Source organism: Pygoscelis adeliae, unplaced genomic scaffold (genome assembly GCF_000699105.1).
Source record: "Pygoscelis adeliae isolate BGI_AS28 unplaced genomic scaffold, ASM69910v1 Scaffold358, whole genome shotgun sequence".
Taxonomy (NCBI): Eukaryota; Metazoa; Chordata; class Aves; order Sphenisciformes; family Spheniscidae; genus Pygoscelis; species Pygoscelis adeliae.
Genome location: NW_008825429.1, coordinates 3685179 through 3701113, shown reverse-complemented (window position 1 = coordinate 3701113; position 15935 = coordinate 3685179). Strand labels below are relative to the sequence as shown.

Genomic DNA, 15935 nt, shown 5'->3' with positions numbered 1-15935 from the left:
GTTTTCTTCTCCAACCACAGTATTGCTGTCCAGCCTTTCCAACACCTTCAGGCTGTTGTTACATGAGGTGTAGATATTGCTCAGCAAAAACCAGCTATGAAACAGAACACATTAGCTTAAGCATTTATCCTAAGACTAAGACACTGCTATTTCACTAGAATGTGTCATAGTCCCACAGCTAATTCTAGACTATGCCTATGGATTGTCCAGAAATTAGATTCTTGACATATCCCTAAGACTTCTCAGACCTTTAAATAAAGTAAGTACAGTCTTTCACACTGATTAAGACTATGCTAGACTTCATAGCTTCTTACCAAACTAGGTATGTGGACCAAATAAATTGTCTGCTGCAACAGGGCTTGGGTAATTATGTGTGTTCATGTGACTGAATGCTTCTTAGCTTAGTTCTGAGTAAATCAAACGATCTATAACTGGAGAAGTCCAAGGTGGATGTCTTCTGCACAATCTTGAATACGACACCCTCAGTCTTCAGCATAGCAAGAACATTCATTACTAAGAGACCTTTTAAAGTTTTACTGTGAAAGTGCTTCAGTAATGTCCGTTCTTTTTACTATGCCAAAGTAAAGCCTAGGATAGAGATGAAGATTATTGGCTTACTTTTGTGTGCTGTAAGTATAAAAATACAAGCAAAAATCGCCATGGCTATTCTAGTTATTCACAGCTTTTCTCTAGAGAAGAATCATTGTAAAACACATTATAGCATGCTCCTTGCAAGCAAACAGGGTCATGCAATATGAAGTAACAATAAATTAAAGTGTTTTAGACCTCTGGTTATCACAGTTCTAGCTCTTCAGTTGCCCACACGCACAAGCACCTAAACTTATTCTGCGGCCATCTGAGAGTAACCAATTTTAATCATGGAAATGACAACTATGTTTTATACCACTTCTACTTTAGTACTTTGTATCAAAATAAATGTTTGTTTGACTGCAAAGCTTGAAGTTTTGCAGATGCTGTCTGTGAGCAACCAGTGTCATAGAGCTCTGGAAGCTAACACATTTAATCAAATAAATGTGGTTTTCCATGACATTGCTGTTCCCAGCCTCCATTGGTCCTGCCCATCCTCTTTAAGAACTGTTTCTGAAAATCACCTTGTCCTTATACGCAGGGCATGAACCACTTCTAGGTCTGGCTTCCCAGAGATCGGAGCTCAGACCACTATGAGGCTTCTAACAAATCATTGTTCACATCAGAAGGCTTGCAGACTTTGGCTTCGTCTATGTGGGGAAAAAAATAAGTATAGCTCATCAGGTTCAGACATTCTAGAAATAAGTGCTGGATAGACACAAAGCTAGCTCACACAGGAACTTAGCATCCAGTAATTTGACTCTAAGTACCAGGAAAATTCTCTAAGCCCTTTCTCCTTTCTTTTTTTTTTTTTTAAAAAAAACCTCAAATACAGGTGGATACAATGAATTCTGATAAACCTTACTAACATAAGCTATCAAGTATTCTGAGACGTCAGTAAAGCAAAATCACCCACATAAAGCTGATAATTTTGAACTCAACTTTCCTGCGTGAAAAAGGTTTTCTAAAAGAAGTTATGAAAGTAACTGTCTCAGAGCTTGAGATAGAAGTTTTTGGGACTGATCCACTGTGCATTCTGTTTACAAGGCAAACTGGGCTTGCTTATGTGTCCCCAATTCCTTCCAGAGGTTAATTTAACCATAATTAGTTGTTCCTTCTACCAATAATTTTCCTGTCCCTATGCCAACTAAAAAGACTTTCCTTTCTGAGTTCTGAGATCTAGTTTGTTTGAAATAATGTCCTTTAGAAAGTACAGCCAGCTCTTTCTTTCTTGTGAGTCTGGCAATCTTGGCCAGCTTTTGTTTTGAGAAAATTCTGCCAGGAAGCCTGTCATACTGTATTTTTTTTAATGTGTTTTTCTTTGTTGGGGTTTAAAATGAATTTACATCTTATGGAAAATGCTCACTTAACAGTCTTTGCAGGATAAGATTTTCTATTTATCAACAAAACCAGTAGGAGTGGTGCATGTTTGCACCCAGGACCTGTCAGAGAATGCATTTTGGTGGGAATGGATGCAGCGATGATAATGGTTTTGGTCCCAAATCCATTTATTTGCTAAGTGGGCTACAGCAACTTACAAGAAAAAAGACTCCAAAGTCCATTTCTTTTACCTCAGGCTATATAGCATATCTCACTGCATTGTCTGCATTATGTTGTCAGTTGATTTTTTTTTTTTTCATTGTAGGTCTGACAGTGAAATAGGAAGTAGCTCATCTTTCCGAGATGATTTTTTTTCTGGGCCAATGATGATACTTTTAGTAGAAGTCAGATCTATTCCACTGAAAAAGTAAATAACTTTTTAGGCATGTCTGTGCTTTAATCAGACCTATTAAAAAACTGAGATACGTATTCCCAGGGAGAAAAATTGTGTTGCAATATTGAATTTTCAACACTTCTGAAATTCTAGCGAACGTGACTGTGGTTTTAGAGAACAAAGGCACTTCATTTGCTGGATTGATCCTTCATCGCTGTCCTGTCTCTTCTGTCTACTGTGTAGAGGTTACACATAATCGGTGTTGGTGGGTTGAAGTACTACCCCTGTGTGAAGGAGTTAAGTCTATGCATGAGTTTAAGGTACAAGCTCGGCAGAAGAGGAAGAAGAAATTAGAAGATACTGCTAGGGAAAGCGTGTATCTCAAAAAGACAGTTTACTACTTAAAAAATCAGTGAGATATCGCAATCTTCCTAAACCACATAATTTCTGTTCCTTTTTTGACTATTTGTTTTTAAGGCCTCTATTTTTGATAATTCTAATTGTACTTCTGTGAAACATTTATTTAAGCTATTCAGACAGCACAGGGTAGTGTGAAGGTTATTACACAGTAGCGTACTTTGTCTCAGGCTCCTGAGCCAGTTTAGCATTTTGCAGTCCTTTGCCATTGCCAGCTGAAGTAACTCCTGACTATAAGGGCCTATGAGAGAGAAGCAGAAGAACATCCTAGAAAAATTAGTGCTTAGCTACAGGTCACCTTGATGCTACTTCCTAGCTGTGAAAATTAATTCTACTAGACAACAGAATTTCATCTCATGCTAAGCTAAACTTGGCTCTGCTGTGGAGCAGGATAAAGCAGATGATCACTGTCAGGGACCTTGTGAAGAATTTGCTAACTGGTCAGTTGAGCCAGTCATCTTAACATATTTACTATGGATCTAGATGCAGAATTCCAGAGATGAAAAATGGCCACTCTGCTTACCTCCAAGAACAAATCCAAGCAAAGGTCACATCAGAGTGAATTTTCTTTTACTTAACCCATAAGATAGATTATCCTGCTCACATATAAATGCTGAGACTTTTAAAGGAACTGTTTGAAACTCTGAAGTTCTTATGGTCCATGAGGAGTTGCAGTAAGACAGAAAGAGGTGGAGGGCAAGGTGTCAACAGCACATCTGAAATCCACTTTAACTTCAGTGCTCAGCATCCACATGAAGAACAGTTGTGGAATGTTAAACTAAAACGTGGTTGAGAAGAAAGGAGGAGGTTCAGAAAATTGCCTCCTTTAATGTTCTTCAGTGACAGTGACAAATGCTGTAAGATTCGGTCAGACTGTGGGAGGGGATCTGGGATTTCCAGACTAAGATGCAAGCTTTTGGCTTCACAGACCTGCTTTCAGTACCCCGCTCTTAAGATGGTAAACTGCTCAGCTACTACTAGAGTAATGGGGACTGTGTAAGTATCATAGATAGACAGGCTTTGGAGTCTTCATTGCTGCTGGGTGCCCTTGTAGCCCTTGTAGTCCCTCCATCTCTGCCTAGCCAGAAGACTGTGTCTCATTCATCACACTCGGAGCCAGCCGTGCTTTTAGCTACACATTTGAGACCTCCAGGTGTGAGTATTACTACTCATCTGGGAATGAAGCCAAAGGACAGGTAAGGTCTTGCTCTGTTTTATTAACACACTGACAAGAAGTGCTGTGCCTTAACAAACTTAAATAATTCGTACACTGATAGTTAGTAAATAAAAGCCGTCATGGGAGAAACCATGGAAGTTCAGAAGGAAACAGGATGTCTTGGGTTTTTTAGTGGTTTTTTTTCTGATCCCTGAGTAATGACAGGACAATTTGAAATTCAAACAACACAGTAAAGAGTTAACAGTCTTCACAGCTGAGAACAGTGAGCAGTGGCCAAAAACAACCATTAACTTCTGCATGCACTGCTTGTTTATTGAGCTAACATTGCTCACCCTCCTTTTTTTTTTTTCTGTAGGAGAGAAGTGCTTTGATTGTTCTTAACATGGCTGTGTTTTAGTTTTGTGGTAATTCTCAACTTTGGTGTTCTTTGTCCTCTACCAGGTGGCAGTCGTCATGCTTTTTATTCCATGTTTTTTATTGACTTGGTCAAAAGTAATTAAAGAGATAATTCATTCTCAATTACATTTCCTTGAATTTCCTGAGGCTGGTAACTCTACTGTCCAGCTGTGTCTTCCCCCAACTCCTTCTCAAATTAACTTTGTTCTCACTATGAAATAAAACAGAATAGCATGTTCTTTTTTTGTTTGTTGCTTTTGGATTTAATAGAGACTCTGTGCTGTAGCAGATATCGATCTGATAATTTTATTAGGCACTCCTGCTTTGGTTCATGAACTTTCATGTTTTTAACATAGCATTCCAATAAGAAATCCTGTGTTAGACTAGCAAAAGTAAGAAACTAATTTTTTAGAGATGTTTATAGATGTTTCTGCTTTCTGAGTGTCCTTTGTGCCTAAAGGGTTCTTTTCAGCACTTTTGGTAATCTATTTTAAACTCTATTAAATGCAAGAAGGAAGTGAGCACTATTGTGGTGCAAAAAGGTTTTCTTTTTTCAGTTTAACACAGATTACATTCATTTCTAGTAGAATGGATTTTTGGCAATGCAAAATGTCTTTGGGATATTTGATCTTCTGGAAGAAGATTTGGGGAGAACATTTGTAATTCTGACTTCAGTAGGGGAAAATACCTAGAAAACATTAGCTAAGGCTGAGTAATATTTTCATTGCCAGTATGCAACCAAAAATGTGAATAAAATGCTTTGGGTGCTGCATATACCTCAATTACTGGCATGTTGCCCAGAGACCATGTAAATGACAGAAACAGAAGGCAGAAATATAATCAGCATAAAGAGAGATGTCATACAGAAGTGATAAATTTTTTTGCTTGTTTGTTTGCATTGACTTCCAAGGACACCTTTCAAAATTTTCCAATCTCTCATTTTTTTTCAAATGATCTTAATGAAAAGAGTTTATAGAGACTATAAAGATGTCAGCTCACATAAGGTAGTTGCTTAAGGGGTTAAAAGTAACTGTAGGGTAAATGTACTGACAACAATGGTATTACACCTGAGATTAATTTGATCCAATTATTTTACGAAACTTACCAAACTTATCAGAATTAGGTAAACATTCTTTGGAGACAAGAAAATAAAAAAAGGATTTCCCCAAGGAGTATGATAAATGGAGGGAAATCGATGGAATAAACAATACCAAGCTATTCGAGCTGGTTTTGTCATGAAAACAAGTCCTTTACATATGCTTTCCATCACTATAATATCTGAATACTTCATAAATGTTCATGAAACAGAAATGTTATTTTTCCCATTTCAGGCACAGGGAGTAGAGGCACAATGGGCTGTGAAGTTTGTATTAAAATTCATTGCAGTAAAAAAAAGGCTTCTGCTGGCTGGGATAAGGTGTTAAATGTTTTATTTAGGATGTCAGAGGAAATTTCTGACAGAGGTGCAATTGAATCTACTTATTCCAAATCTCATTCTCATGCCTTCACTAGCAGACAACCTTTCTCTCACTTTTCAGCTGCCTCCTTCCATTTTCCTGATATGTCTGTATTGACAGTAATGTGTTCATTGGAGTGTAGAAGGAGACCTAACAGGACTGGAGCTCCCTTGCTCATTAAAACTACTCATGGCAAAACAGTGGGATGCGTGCCCCTTTCCGTCGATATCAGGACCATTTCTGACCAGAGACCAAGGAATGGAAGCTGCTGCAATAGCTCTTATCAAGTGCTCCCCTTGGCAACAGAGCTTCTCGGTTGCAAAGTGCTTTGCATTATTGATATGGTACAGCACAACCTTAACAAATCCGGTATCTTGTCTTTGATGCTGATATGTATTTATATCTGCAGATTTAGTTGTGGGGTTTTTTTTAAGCTGAAGCACTAAAATAGCATTACTCTTAAAGGAATCTTAATTTTCTGCAATATATTCTTAGTGAAGTCCTTTGCCTCAGAGGCTCTTGTGTTTAATTGAAAATTCTCTTTTGGTCCTGATGTCTGTTCCATGTTCCCACATTCTAGTGGAAGGGCAGGAAGGGTCAGTACTGAGCAGCAGCAGTAAAAGAAGAAATAGGAAAAAAAATAATCCTGAGTACTTGGCTAGAATACTGCCTTTAAAATTAAGCATTTAGAATCTCACCTGCAGAACAGCAGTAGTCATCTCTATGTAGTTGTGCTGGTTTTGGCTGGGATAGAGTTAATTTTCTTCATAATAGCTAGTATGGGGCTATGGTTTGCATTTGTGCTGGAAACAGTGTTGATAACACAGGGATGTTTTCGTTACTGCTGAGCAGTGCTGACACAGAGTCAAGGCCTTTTCTGCTTCTCACCCCACCCCACCAGCGAGCAGGCTGGGGGTGCACAAGAAGCTGGGAGGGGACACAGCCAGGACAGCTGACCCCAACTGACCCAAGGGATATTCCACACCATATGATGTCAAGCTCAGCATATAAAGCTGGGGGAAGAAGGAGGAAGGGGGGGACATACAGAGCGATGCTGTTTGTCTTCCCAAGTAACTGTTACGTGTGATAGAGCCCTGCTTTCCTGGAGATGGCTGAACACCTGCCTGCCGATGGGAAGGAGTGAATGAATTCCTTGGTTTGCTTTGCTGTGCACGTGGATTTTGCTTTACCTATTAAACTGTCTTTATCTCAACTCATGAGTTGTCTCACTTTTACCCTTCCGATTCTCTCCCCCATCCCACCAGGGGAGGGTGAGCCAGCGGCTGTGTGGTGCTTAGTTGCTGGCTGGGCTTAAACCACAACAGTAATGCTTCACAAAAGCTTTCTAAACATTTTTGTAAAATTAAAAAATATATTTCACCAGGTCGATCTTGCGTTTGGATGACTAAATGTTGGGTTGTGATGAGGCTGTGCTGATTTATTTTCATCAAAACACATTCACAGTTTGCAAATGTAATCATAATGCTCCTATTCAAGTGATATATTAGAAGGAAGAAAAGTGCAATAGGTGTGTCAATCTGCTATTTTTGACAATAACATATAAACTTAATGAGTTACCCAGAATGAAAAAACTTCAGGAATTGCCAAGGAAACATGTTCTTTCACCAGCTTAAACAAAAAATTTGAAAATGTACAATCTAAAAGCATGTTTATTGTACCTTGACTCTCCATCTATAGATGGCATACACAGCACCAACTCAGGCTATTTCCACAGTAAGATTTGGAGAAGAAAGTTGGAAATTCTCAAAACTTACAGAATGACATCTGCAAAGATGACAGGTGTATGAAATGGAGAGAATGTTTAATAAAAGGAAGGATTTGTCAGAGTTGAACAATTTTTAATCTCCAGAATTATTTAGAGAAAGTGGAAGTATTTGAGAACTGTTAGGATAAAATCTAGAGTGTCTGCAGACAGCGGTTTGCAACTGAAACATGCTATTCAAAAGAATTTGTTCATTGAAAAATACTTTAAGAACCTTCAATTTTCTTTCTAAAGATGAAGATGCACAAAGAGCTGTCTAAGGCAGTAAGCAGGAATGCCAGGGCTTCCTGTGTGCCGTTAGCCGCCTGTGACAGCGCTGAAAGGCTATGGACAATCAGATGGCATCGAGCTCCACCTACTGCAGTATTTCTGTAGTTCATTTTGCCTAGAGCTACTAGGTGTGATCTCAAGAAAAATGACCGTAATCATTTTCATTGAAAACTTTTGGGTTGTTTCCTCATGTGATCTCACTTTAAGATGATGTTTCACATATTACTTTATGATTTTTTTGTGTTTTAAAATTATTGTTTCTTACATATGGAGTTGTGTGAGACTTTGTTATTTCACTATAATGAAAGCAGGAAATGATCACTGAAACTGTCCTTTTGATGGCTTAAAAGCAAATTAGATGAACTATGATGAAAGTCGTCTTCAGTTGGAAACACTAAAAAAAATAATCCAACACTCAAACTCCAAAGATTGTTCAGATAGTCATGATAATATATTGTTGAGTTTAACAAATTAGACATACCAGTATCGTTTTCTCTCAGTTTTTTATATCTGCACTGCAAATTAAAAAGATGGCATTCTACTGTTCTATAATTATGTACTGTTACTGTTTTAAGCTCAGATTGCACCTTTTCAATACGTGACATTGTAATGAAAGATAATCTTGTAGGAAAGAAAGCTATTCCCTTCTGTTTTCTGCGATAAGGCTGATTGAATCACGTTATCAGTGCCTGAGTGGAGGGGGTGATGTTTGTGATACCTCCCTCCCTGAGCACCTGTGCAAAGGTTAGGTAGGTTCACAGCTCTTTTTCCTTTCCTCATGAACTGGCAGCTCTGGCTGGCCAGAGGTAGGATGCAGGGAAACGTTGCACCTGAGAAAACTTTTCTTCAGTGCTCTGTGGCATTAGACACTTGAATATAGCTAAACAGCTCCAGACCCTATACTAGTGGTCAGTGTACTGGTGCTTTCAAGCCATTGAAACCTTAGGGCTACATTCCACCACTCTTCCTTCTCTTGAGTAGTAAGTTATTCTGAGAGACTCTCAATTGGTTTTAATCATGTCATTCAAGGTATTGCCAGCTGCAAAAGCCATTGTACCTGGCCATTGTCAACATTTTTCTGCTTCGGGGGGTGGGGGGGTGGTGGAAATAGTGTCAGGAGCAAAGCAGACTGGAAATTCTGCTGTTCCTGGAATGTAAGATGCTTCTGCTCCAAGTCCAAATCAGATTTCTTCTAGCTTTTTCTTTAAATACAGATAATGTGTGCAATTAAAAAAAAAAAAAAAAGTCCCAGCAGCATCAGTCTGCTCCATGCTATTCCCATAGCGGAGAAGATGAGAAAACTGACACAAGTCTGTGTGTTTTGTTTTGTTTTGTTGCTTATTGTGCTATGGGATGATGCTGTGGTGGTTAGCATTACAGATTACAAATAGGCATGCAATGCGGAGAAGATAGCTATATGGAAGTAGTAACACAAAAGGAGAAAGAAGATTGAAGGATGTTTGAATACTTAGAATTTCTTGGATTTTTCATTGTACACTCAAAAAAAGTGTGCCCTGATAGAAATAAAATATTGCCCAAAATATGAAAGATTTTCCAATTTTAAAACCAAACTGCTTCTGAACCAGCTTCTCTGAAGGTGTTTCACTTACAAAGTCTTTGGTTCCATCCATCTGGCACCTTTCCACCTTCAAGAGTACCCTGAAATTTAGAAGGGTAAATCAGAGGAAATAAATAATTCTTCGTCTTTTACCATTATTTATGTTCTGGATGGGTCATTTGTGTTCATGAATAGCATGGCATGTAGTTAGGAATATTTCAGAATTCTTATGCTGGAAATGATTTTTTTTTTTTAAAAGGGTTTCGTTTGGCAACTCATTTCTAAAATCCAGTCTACTTTTGAAGGCCTGTTTTCACAGATAAAGACATTTAGTATTCAGAATCTGCTTCTTGCTACAAATGGTTAAAATAAATAACTTTGATCTTTGGAAAAAATATACCAAATATTGCTGATTAAATTTATGTATTGATAAATACATAAATTTTCTTTTCCCTGAAGTTCAGTGTAACAGACTCTCCATATTGAAAGCATACTCATCCCCAACAATCTCCTCTGATTAGCATTTCCTATAGGTGAAGTATGGGTGCTCACTCAGGCTGCAAACTGATTCCTCTCGTTCGGTGCCTGAATGGGGTTTTCTCAATCACTGAGGCGGGCTCTCAGGTCCATTGGTAGCCCTCTGTAAGACTTGTGTTCCTGAGCAGTGTCAATTTGCCATCTGTCTCTGCTTGACCAGTCTTGGTCAAGTGCACCCCAACTGCATGAAATAGTGGAGCCTTCAGACTTCTTTTTGACATTTCATTAGTTCATCCTTATACTCCAGCTGCAGAAAATCTTCATTCCAGCTACTTTGCTCTTAGTACCATTTCTGGGTTCAGGTTTGCTTCCCCCGGCTCAGTTTTCTACTTGTTTGTGGGCTACCTCAGTCATTATATTAGAACATTGGTGTTCGGAGTTCTCCAACAAGTGAAGATACTGTTCCTGACACTTTAAACCTTTGTTCTGTTGAAATGTTACATGGGAACATAGATTTGGAAAGAATTTTGTGCCTTCTCAAGTCAAGATTCCAACAAACAAAATGCTGTGCTCTTAAGTTGTTTTTTTTTAATACTTGAATATTTCCAGGCTTTGCTCTGTTGTGCAAAAGCTATACAGCATAGCAAGTATTTCATCTGCAGCTCCAAGTCTGCTGTGCAGTCTTTCAGCCTTTTTTATACATTGGCTCTGCCCTGACTACATGGATGCGACTTGCTAGGGCCTCCAGCTTTGCTTTGCTTGGAATCAATAAATGAGCTTTTTGATCTGAAACTAGTGCAGGAAGGAATTACTGTTTTCATATCCTTTTAGCCTGAGCACCATACACTGCTTGAGTGATCTGAAGTCTTTTATTAATCTACCTATATAATTTTTTTTAATAGGAGGGAATATGTCTTCCTTCCACTTGAATAAACTGATGGTTGAAGGAGGACTAAAAGTGTGCTTGTGTTTGACTTCAAGGCTTTTTATGAGTCTGTGCCTTCCTTGTGGGTGAAAGCACAGACCCAAGAATAGTGGTCTATCACACTGTGTATCTTCAGGGAAGAGCAATTACAGGTAAGTAATTTCCTATTCCTGGTTTTGGAAATTGGATTTTCTTTTTATGTTAGACACAGGAGTCTATATAACAGTCTTCCAAGAGAAAAGTTACGTTTTCTAAGCATTTAAGTATAGTAATTTAGAAAGCATGTATGCATTTTGCACAGTAGTTTGTCTGCAGGTACTTTGTATGAGAATCTATTTGTGTGCCAAAGTCATTTAGTGACGTTTTAAGTTTTTCTATAATAGGCTAGCCATTACTTTTGCTTTAGTTTGCATCTCTAGAAAAGTTTTTTTGCACCACTTAGTTTTGAAAATTATGACCTGCTACAGTATGGCTAACTAGCAGTATTTCAAATATGGTTACATGTTTTTGTCCATTTTTTAGGAACCAGTGAAAAAAGATGTGCGGGAAAAACCACCCAAAGAAGTGGCTGAGGTTACTACTAACAAGTACTCTTTCAATCCAGAGGTGAGACTACTGGTGAAGCTTTGATTCAAGATGGAGTTAAAGAAGGCAACAGGCAAACATCATGTTTTAATTATTCATATAGATAACTTCGCTGAATTCAAGGTTTAAAGCCTTACTGTACATAAGGAACCAGCCTTTTTCTGACTGATGAACATTTCATAGGTTTTATCCAGTAAAACTCCTCCTGAAGGTATCAGAAAAAATTGCTGATGTGCGAGATGTAGGGTTCTATTGGAATTTGGTAAAAATAGTGTTCTGAAAGTTCAGTTTAGCTGTGTTAGTTATTCCACGTGTCAGTTCTAGAAGACTGACCTTTAAACTATATTACAGTTTAGCACAGAAATGACTAATACATTCAAGATGACTTTTTATTTGAAAAATTCATGTTTTTATTAAAGTACATAGGTCAATATTGCACATCCTTAGATCTCAGAAACCTGAAGCTGAAAGGGCTGTTCCTTTGGGTGTTATGTAGAGCTGCACAAATTAACAGTTGTTGAAGATCTAGCCTATACCCGGGTTTTCGACCTTTGCCTGGTGTGGCCTTAACCTACAATTTTAAATATTGAAAGGCCTGGAGATAGTTTTACTTAAATGCCACTTTTTGATCAGCACAGAACAGTTACTGTGGTGAGTCTGTCCTAATGCATCCAAGACCACCCAAGTGTATGTTCTATTTGATGTATACTTAGGCCTGTCATACAACAATGCAGAGTTACAGTGTTGTCTGTGGCTACCTATCCCAAAGCAATTCAGGCCTTGTAAATATAAATAAAATGTTGGAATTAAAATACATTTTAATTTCTCCGTATGCATTTAACAATTTGCCTGAGTTTTATTTGACAATCCAGCAAAAAGATTTAATTTTTCATCATATGTCGTCTTTGTTAGCTTATTTAAAGTCTGATCCATCTCCTTTCTCTTTAGAACAGAACTGAATGCCAGGCAGCTGATTTGATCGTATCTTTTTTTATAAAAAAGAAGAATAAAATGTAAACAAAAGAGAAAGGATGCTACATTTGCAATTATGTGAAAACTGACAACTAACACTAACGATTTTTTAAATTCTTTTTTTAAAGTTTTCTTTAAGGCAGAAAGCACAAGTGTTAGCCTGACTTCAGCATCCAGTAATATCTCACCTATCACACCACAATATTTAATTTCCTTTTTTATCTAACTCAAATCAGTCAGATTTGTTGGAAGCTGACAAAGTTGAAAAGTAAGATGTGCTGTGGAAGTCCTGCTAAAAGGTGCAGCTGTGCCAGCTATTTTACTGGCAGAAGCACTCTGGCTTGAATACCAGAAACATTCCACCAACACATTCATTTATCGTTTTTCTTTTTTCAGTTCTCATTTACAGTTATTAATTTTATCTATACATCTCATTAATAAGAAGTCTTGTCTTTTGTTTGCACTTTGCAGAATGTTCTCTTAAAGATAAAAACATACTAAGAAAGGCTGAAGTATGCAGCTCAACCTTCTAGAAGCTGTTGTCCATACAGAGCACCAATTGTTTCAGCGATCAAAAACAGTACACTCAGATGTGCATAAAGATTTAAAATAGGAGTTGCAGCCTCTCTTGAGTAGGCATGCATTTTCTCTACAGATCCAACTGAGATCTGCAATATCCTATTATATACTTTCCCAGGTGCATAATAAAGGATCTTCTTTATTTCCTTTACCAGGAATTTATTTTTCTGGACACCTTAGGACACTAATGAAATGCACGGAACTGCCTCAAGGAATACCTTTGGCTGCACCTCAGTCTCTGCACACCAGCACTATGCTTCCCAATGGATAGCAATCTAGCCATGCACTCTTTGCACATTGAGCACTGCCTCAGCTGCATATTTTATTACCTAACACATGCAAAAACACTGCATATGCACAGCGTGCAATCATAATTCTATGAAATTGATGCGGCTGTTCTCTGGAAACCCCAAGGATACTTCTAAGCCAGGGCTAGTTCAACAACAAATACAAGCTTTCATCTCCCATGCATTTCAGTTCCATAGCTGCTCAGAAGAAAAAACGTTGCAGGCATTTTGAACAATGTACTAAGTAGGTGATTTTAATTCCCTTACATAAAATTGCTGACCTGTTTTGTACACTCTTAAAAAATAAAAGAGAGAAAGAAAATAATGAAACCATTATGTTATGTGTTCCAAAACCAGCTATGTCTGTGGGGCTTTTCTTGGTTTTGGTTTTTTTTTTTTTCAAATGTCAATCTCCTTGTTTTGAGTCTGATTGAAAATTTTTCTGAGTTGGAACTTCTGAAAGATTTCTCTCCCATGCATGCTTTTTGTAGTTTGTTAATGCATAAGCACTCACAGCAGTCATTCCTTAAGTCTAGGCCATTGAACAATCTCTTCTTCCTGTCTCGTAGTTTAATGAATCTCATGGGCGCTTAACTGCATGTAAAGATCTCTGTCAAACTTGAAGTCAGCCAATGAGTTAAAAACTGTCGGAACACGTGTACACACGGGCATGCACAGCAGTATCATGTAAGACTTGTTTACATGCTTGTGAAATGACACAATGCTGTCCCAGATGGTGACCATCTCAGAAAATATGTGGTGATTAAAACTGAGCCCTGAGACTGCACATACTTTCTCTCTGCTAGGCTCTTCTTAATTAATACCATAATATTTATCTTCAATTTGATCACTTTCAGTCTGATCCACCGGAACCAGCGAAGAGGCTCTCCCCATTTAGAGAAACAGGAAAGGAGCTGAGGACTCTTAGTAAAGCTCTAGCTCACTCAAGGTAAGGGAATCCAGAGCACACAGAAATGGGCCAGTCAAGGCTAAAGGAATCTTTGGTTCTGCAGTGGCAGCAGTTGGATTAGTACTAACAGCTTAGAAAAGATGGGTTACAATTCTTCCTTTATAGGCTTTATGTATACTCAAAATGTTGTCAATGCTGTATGAGAATGATTGTTTGATAGCTCTGTCTATATCAATACTATATTGGTTTAGTGTTCTTTATAAAGGTGCTTGTTACTTCTTTGCAGTTTTTTGCATGACACAGTACAGTGCCAAGATTTGGTAATAAAGTAGTCAAAAATGAGCAATGTTAGGACATGTAACGTCCACTATGTGATGAAAAATCATAATGAAAATATCTACCACTGTTATAGAAATACCTGCATGGACTCATTTGGAATATACCAGCTTGAGTCTCAGGAAGATGCTGACATGGAAGGAATAGATTTTTGTGCCCGTTATCTGGTGGGTAGTGAGCTGTTATAATAGGACATGGATTTGGGATGCTATATACGTTTTAGCCAGCTGAGTTTGGACAGCAACTATTATTTTATGGGACTGACCACAGAAAGTAGCTGGGTGTGCATGCTTTTCCTAGAGAGCATCTTCTATTGCCACTAGACACAATAAACTTCTGTCCCAGCAGGGCATTTCTCATGGTCTTATTTAAAACAAAACAAAACAAAACAAAAACCAGGGAGGCCCATTGGGAATAGGCTTTAGCAAAGAGTACTCTCCCATTTAGGCACTCATGCTCTTAAATGTACTTAGACTGTGCTGTCACCCGTGTTTCACCATTGTCACTGCAGGTGGTGCTTAAGTTGACAAGATTGAGGTTTCAATATGCTTTTCTGTTGCAATCACACATTCTGATTGCACTCCCAACTTGCCTACGGAGACTATTCACTCTATTTGCTCTGTATTAGCTTAAACAGTTGCTGAGTTGCATAATAAGCCTTGCAGTAGGTGACTAGGGTTTTCTAAATTTTCCTGGAACCTTCTAGCTTTCTTGATGTGAGTGTTAAGCTAAGAAATGAGATTCGTTTGCAACTGAAACAGCAAGCAGTAGTACAAAAAGATGATTTACATCTGGCAAGGTTTAGTTACAGCCTGCTGCAAATAAAACTGACAAATTACCACTGCCAGCCCCAGCAGGTTACAGATTACACAAGTGTTTACAAGGTTCCTAACTTTAAGTCTTTGAAGAGTGTTCACTCGATAAAAATAGTTGAATTAAAGCAAGCAGCAATAAGACAGACATCTATATAAAACCTTAATAATCAGGTTAAATCTAAGCAAATATGGCAGTCAAGAGTACACATGATATTGTATTAGCATAATATATTGAAGACAAATTAGACTCTTGCATTGTCTGGCTGAGATTGTAACTGCATAAAACTCAAGGAAGTTAGAGACAAGTAGCTTCTTTGCATGTAGTACTGTAGAGGAATCAGAACTTTACATTTCACAATAACGTAGTGTTTTTAAATATTCCCAAGTTTTTTACATCAGAGCAATTTCTAAATTTTGTACTGGTTACTCACGATAACATTAAATTTCACATTCTTCCCTTTTATCCTCTCTGCCCCCAATTGTTTTTATTATTCACTTTGTTAGTTCACTTTTAGTGAATTTTCTTTTGATCAACTTGGCCGAAAATAGTAATAAACCATAAATAAAATAAAAAATGCTGTGTACTTTGAAGGTTGGATAAGCCATTTTAGTAAAGCATGACTTGTTTTTGCCATAAATGCACTGTTAGTTATGTTTGACTGCCTGCGTTCATTGTTCATTGCTAAATT

General features: G+C 37.9%; 1 protein-coding gene across 1 annotated transcript in view; it reads left to right on the top strand.

Annotated features, from left to right (window-relative positions):
* The first annotated feature begins 13906 nt into the window (after positions 1 to 13906).
* Positions 13907 to 15935, top strand: part of CCDC60 (coiled-coil domain containing 60) — a 43727-nt gene continuing 41698 nt past the window's right edge. Inside the window, exon 1 of the mRNA XM_009330822.1 lies at positions 13907 to 14134. The gene's annotated coding sequence lies outside the window, so the exon portion shown is untranslated. The remainder of the gene's footprint in view (positions 14135 to 15935) is intronic.